The 6,676-nt window shown below is 33.4% G+C and overlaps 1 protein-coding gene across 1 annotated transcript in view; it reads right to left on the minus strand.

Moving 5' to 3' along the window:
- LOC145327805 (uncharacterized) overlaps positions 1–6,676 on the minus strand; it is a 66,720-nt gene that overhangs the window by 34,128 nt on the left and 25,916 nt on the right. The gene's annotated exons all lie outside the window — the stretch shown is intronic.

Here is a 6,676-nt window from a genome sequence, read left to right on the forward strand (position 1 = left end):
GAAATTTTTTAAATTTATTATCAAGCTAAGGTTAGGTTATCAAGGTTAGGTTAGGTTATATTGGGTACAGGGTAGCCCTGCAGGGCAATTGCACCGCAGGTTCAGGCCCCCTGCATGGGTTAGACATACAACTTTTAAAAATGATTGTTTGTAATTTTTTTGATACAGTTTTTTGTTATTTATCTAAAAATGAGAATTCATTCAGTCATATAAATATATAAATCATGTTTAGTATATTTTAGAAACTATTTAAATAAATGCAACCTGCCTAAGTGTTTTTTATTCATTAAAATTAATTAACATTGTAAATATATACATACTTAATTTATGGACAAAAAATTCGGGGATTCGCCTCTAGATGACTCTATGGGTACTTTTGGCAAATAAAAGGTGGGGAAGTCGAACCTAAACTTAATATTTTAGTTTTAAAATGGAATAAGTACGGAAAAGAGTTTGTATAAAGGGTGATTTCTCTTGGAAGGGGGACGGTACCCTCCACCAAAAAAAGTAACAAAACATCTCTGGATCTGGCAGAAGATAAAGTGTTGAGGAGAACAATATTGGTTCAGCGGTTAGGGAGATCCCAACTACAGATAAACTTTTGTTTTTATGTTTTACATTCAAAGATTTACCTTACTTTTTATTTGTTTTTGTTTACCAAAATCAAAATTGTGGATAAGTTTATTTTTTTTTTTTTTTTTGGGGGGGGGGGAGGTTGTGGATGTATCACCCCCCAAGAAAATAGCTTAAAACCATCACAAGACCAGTAGGTATATTCCCTGAAGAGTAAAGCCCAATCGGTTCAGTGGTTACTGAGATCTTAACAGTATCTCGTGTTTAAACAAAAGATCTCGTTAATTGCTGAACCAATATGATTCTCTTTTACTGGATAGCTTTTAATCCTGTAAAGGTCCTGGGAAGGTTTATAGCTTTTTGGAGGACGTTACCACCAACCACCAAAGAGAAATAACCGAAAATTCCAACGCGCCGCCTAGCGAATATTTTGGTAAACATCTGATGTCAACATAGATTGAAAAGAATAGTTATTTCTCGTATCGTATTATAAACGGCTTTCCGCGGATATAGAATGTACAATTATAAGATTAAAACTAGTTTTTTTAGCCCCGGGGTGCCGGAGGCACCGGCTAAAAAAACTAGTTTTAATCTTATGATTGTACATTTCTATATTCGTAGAAAACTGGATATAATACGATGCTAGACATAGTTTTTTCGTATTCATGAGAACCGGTTCCTATCCACCGGATTCAAATGAATACGAGAAAACATTTTACGTGCCTCTTTTTAATTAGCTTTATTTTAAATTTTTATATATTGTTTTATTTTCTCTGCTGCTATAAAAAGTAGATTGCTGATATTTTGGGATGGTTCCCTTTTCCTACAGAGCATCCATGTACTTACTTTGTCTGATTGGTCATGCGCTCAACAAAAGACATATAAACATTTTCAAAAGCGAAGCTTTTCTATAATTAGGGTCGGTCCGTCCGAGATAGATAGCTTTTATTCGTTAATTTAGGCATGTTAGAATTGTCCTATCGATTGACTTTGCATGATGACTCCTGTAGTAGTTGGGTACGATTTGGAAAGCGTAGCAACTCTATAATCATTACCAGAATGTCCGTACGTCCATTTTAAACATGTTGATTTTTTTACTTTTTAACAACAAATTTTCAAGTGTCTAATTAACCGTTTGATCTGATTTTTGGTATATTGATTCCTGGGACAACAAAGAACAATATCATAAGCGAAGCAACTCTATAATCAAGTCCATTAATGTAAGTATGTCTATAAACATTATCCTGTATCAAGCAGTTTTGTAACAAATTTACTTACAATTTTGCTTCGACTCTAATACTTTTAAATTCTGATTATTCAGTTCAGATACTATATAAGTGTTAATGTCCGTTTGTCTTACCGTTTCAGTGCTTCGCTTTTATGGATGTTGTCATCCTTGTTAATGAAGATTTGCTTGATACACTTCAATCCAGTGAGTGTTTAGGGGGGGGGGGGTGGTGTCTAATACTAGTAAAGGTCTCTATAATTGGTAGTGTAGCTTTTCTATAATTCACTTTGTCTGTTCAACTGTCATGCTATGGGGGAAAATGGATTTTTTAGCTGCTATTTAAGATAAAAAACTGAAATTTTACCAATAAACATTTAGAATATAAGTTATTTTATTGGTTGGTCATCCTTTAAAAGGCATAAATACTTATAAGACTTAAATAGACCTGTCACAATACCCACCAACCAATTCTATATTATATTACTGGCGACTGCGACTGAAAAATAGTATAAATCCATCCTAAGAATTAAATTAAACAAGGATGACAACATCCATAAAAGCGAAGCACTGAAACGGTAGGACAAACAGACATTAACACTTGTATAATTTCAGAACTGAATAATCAGAATATAAAAGCATAAAAGTCGAAGCAAAATTGTAAGTAAATTTGTTGAAAAACTGCTTGATACAGGATAATGTTTATGGATATACTTAAATTTTTAGAACTTGATTATAGAGTTGCTTCGCTTATAATATTGTACTTTGTTGTCCCAGGAATCAATATACCAAAAATCAGATCAAACGGATGATTAGATCACATAAAAATGTGTTGTTAAAAAAGTAGAAAAATCAACATGTTTAAAATGGACGTAGGGACATTCTGGTAACGATTATAGAGTTGCTTCGCTTTCTAAATCGTACCTAACTACTACAGGAATCACCATGCAAAGTTTGAAATCGATAGGACAATTCTAACATGCCTAAATTAACGAATAAAAGCTAACTATCTCGGACGGTCGGGCGGACGGACGGACCGACCCTTATTATAGAAAAGCTTATCTTTTTAAAAATATTAGTACTTTAACAAGGATGACAACATCCATAAAAGCGAAGCACTGAAACGGTAGGACAAACGGACGTTAACACTTGTATAGTTTCAGAACTGAATAATCCTAATATAAATGTATAAGAGTCAAAGCAAAATTGTGAGTGAATTTGTTAAAAAACTGCTTGATACAGGATAATGTTTATGGACATACTTACATTTTTAGGACTTGATTATAGAGTTGCTTCGTTTATTACATTATACTTTGTTGTCCCAGGAATCAATATACCAAAAATCAGATCAATTGGATAATTAGATCACATAAAAATTTGATGTTAAAAAAGTAAAAAAATCAACATGTTTAAAATGGACGTACGGACATTTTGGTAATTATTATAGAGTTGCTACGCTTTCTAAATCGTACCTAACTGCTAAAGGAATCACCATGCAAAATTTGAAATCGATAGGACAATTCTAACATGCCTAAATTAACGAAAAAAGCTATCCGTTACGGACGGACCGACCCTAATTATAGAAAAGCTTCGCTTTTAAAAATAGTGTGTATTTTGTGGACAGTGGACATTTGACTTTAAGAATGTAGAGTACGTAAAACGCCTTCTTGACCTAAATCCGTATACTAACTTGAAGTTAAGGTGTACGAAATGTGTGTGTCGAGTTTTGGGGGAGTTTAGCAAAATATTTGACTATCTGTGAAATTTCTGCCTTTAAGACTGAAAATATATAGAGAATTAAAAGGTTTCCTATTTATTTTACTACCAAAATCCACTTTTACAAACAATTCTTGAGAGTAGGAATTATTTAATTTGTATTAATGTAATAACACCGTATCCTGATAATAATCTAATTCCAAGGGCAGAAAAACTGGCCACGACTAATATCAACAAGGATGATAACATACATAAAAGCCAAGCTTTATACAGTTAGGGAGTTGAATCCATTTTTATAGAAGCAGAAATATAATCTATGATTATGGTTTGGACCCTCTAAAACTGTAATCTACCTTTCCACGTTCCCCTCTCTTGGTGAAGATATCTTCAAGGCCGATACGATTTTTGAAATGTAAGATTCTACTTTCCCCTCTCTTGGTGAAGATATCTTCAACGCCGATATGATTTTTGAAATGTAAGATTCCACTTTCCCCTCTCTTGGTGAAGATATCTTCAACGCCGATATGATTTTTGAAATTTAAGATTCCACTTTTGCCTCTCTTGGTGAAGATATCTTTAACAAGAGAGACCAAACCATAATCATAGATTATATTTCTGCTTCTATAAAAATGGATTTAACTCCCTAACTGTTATATATCCATATGTCATACAATCAGACATTAAGAAAAAAAGGAATAAAAATTCATTTAAATTAGAAATATAGGTAAAAATTTCGTATTAATTTATATCCCAAAAATTACTTATCACATGATGGACTTACTTAAATACATTTTTGGACAAACTATTAAGATGATTCACATAAGATATACTTTGTTATCCAAGGAAAACTAAAGCTAGAAATCATCATGTTTAAAAAGGACCAATCATAAAGTTGTTCGCTTTCTAAATCGTGCCTTACTATAACAGGAATCCCAATAACCATGTTTAAAAGAGCTTGTACAATTAAAATTAACGAGAAGGGCTCTCTGTTACGGACTGACGGACGGATGTACGGACGAACGGTCAGACCATATTTTATAGAAAGCTTTGTTTAGAAAAACGTATAAGTATAATGTTCAATATTTATACATTCACTGTTGATAAAAGTTGTTTTTCAACTTTCAGACAGATGCCATTAACTTTTATTTTTGGTTAGCCTTGCACCCCCCCCCCCCCCACCATTTTTTTTTTTTTGGGGGGGGGTGGTAAATACCCCCTCCAAAATTGTTGGAGTAGGGGTAAATTTTAGAATTAATTTTATATATTCACTGCTGATAAACTTTTTGTTTTCTGTTATTATGGCCTATTAGTTTTCAAAAAGAAAACCTGTTACATTTCCCAAATCTGATAAACAAACACCTTAGATAGCAGTGTATATTTTGTGTACTTTACAGGAATATAGGTATGGGACAATTGGTCTAAAATATATTTTTTTTTTGTTTTCTAGGTCTTTGGGCCTTAGAACATCTTTTCTATGGTTGGTTTATTTTGAAAACGTTAGAGCGCATAGATTTTTATTCGGTGGATTAGGATCGGTTCTCAGCCAAAATGAAAAATTATGTCTAGCATCGTAATATATACAGTTTGCTACGAATATAAAATGTACAATAATAAGATTAGAACCAGTTTTTAAAATCCTATTATTGTACATTTTATATCCGCAGAAAGCTGTTTATAATGCTATGCGAGAATTAATTATTCGTTGTTCCCTTACTTATTTCTAATTATTTATATTTATTGGACCAAAGCATTCCACCTACTCTACTTTTTAATGTCATGTGCCGAACAAAGCTGGTAGATACCATTATTAACGTCTTTGGTATGACGCGGATTCGAGTTGCATCCTTCCCATCAATTTCCTTGACACTTTAATTAGGACTTGTGGGTAATTTACACTTCAAACTTATGGGTGGAGAGTTAAGGTTTCGTGATCTTTTGGACACGGTGTCATTGCGACAATTAATGCAACCAGAGCACGAACGTGACGCTGAATCAAATCCTGGGGACTTTTCAATCAACCTTGGATCCAAGCATGACTCCTAGTCGTTAAACTAACAAGTGAGCTACTACACAATGCTAGTCCACAAGGACTTTTAAATCAACCTTGCAGCGTTTTTTGATCATTAGTGCACCATGTCAAGGACCACCCATGCATACCTGATTTAGGGCTAAGGCTTCCCCCTACTCTTACTCCAATCTCTAACGCCTAAAAGAGCAGAAGTAGGTACTAATTTTACATCTTTAGAAACCCGACACCTCCCCAACAGATAAGGGGAGGTTAAACCACTGAGCCATAACTGCGGGTTAAAAATGTGCTTATTTCAGAATTATAAAACTATTATGCCGCTGGGAAGGTTTCATTTTTTTACCAATACTAATGTAAGGTTAGGGGCACTGAATTGGGGGGGGGGGGGGGTAAGGGGGGGTGTCAATACATAAATTTAAATTTTAGTTATAAATAGAAGCAGGATGTGTGTTTGTCTGCCAGAAAAACCCAGACCTTTTCCCTTTATTAAATCCGGTTCTAACTTTTTGTTGTTGGCCCAATTAGGATGACAGCTATGCAAAAGCTATAGCTTACATGCATTGCATAACAAAACTAAAAAATGGAATGTATGTAAATCAATTTATCGTCTTTTGTCCTTTCAGATATCATGGTTGTCAAAGAATTTATCTACTTTTAAAATATTTCAGTCATATATTTATTGTTAATCTGACCTGAGATTTGTTTTAATTTCCATCACAGTGATTTTCTTGTCCCTGGTTAGGATTAGAAATCTTTTTAAAACCATAATTTAAAAGAATCTTTCAACCATAAAAAATAAGAATATTTATTTATTATTTTTTTGTTGTTGATGTGGTGAGGTTGGTGAAATTTTACTATTTTACCTAATCTCCTCTTTCCTCAAAAACAAATTTAATCTTACTGGTATTGAACACCCCAACCCCCTCCTATCAAGAAAATAAGCTTGGATGTCTATGTCTGACTTATGATGAAATATTTCATCTTTGTTAGATTGCTATTTCTAAAATAAATTCTTAGCACAATTGTAAAAACGTACTATACTAATTATGTGTTTAGCCCACGCTAGCCAAACATTCTGGGTCCGACCTAGGGATTTGTTTGCCCACCAAAAAAATTTTATTTTTTATGTTAGTTGG

The sequence above is a fragment of the Acartia tonsa genome, chromosome 9 (genome assembly GCF_053477335.1).
Source record: "Acartia tonsa isolate MP-2025a chromosome 9, ASM5347733v1, whole genome shotgun sequence".
Taxonomy (NCBI): domain Eukaryota; kingdom Metazoa; phylum Arthropoda; class Copepoda; order Calanoida; family Acartiidae; genus Acartia; species Acartia tonsa.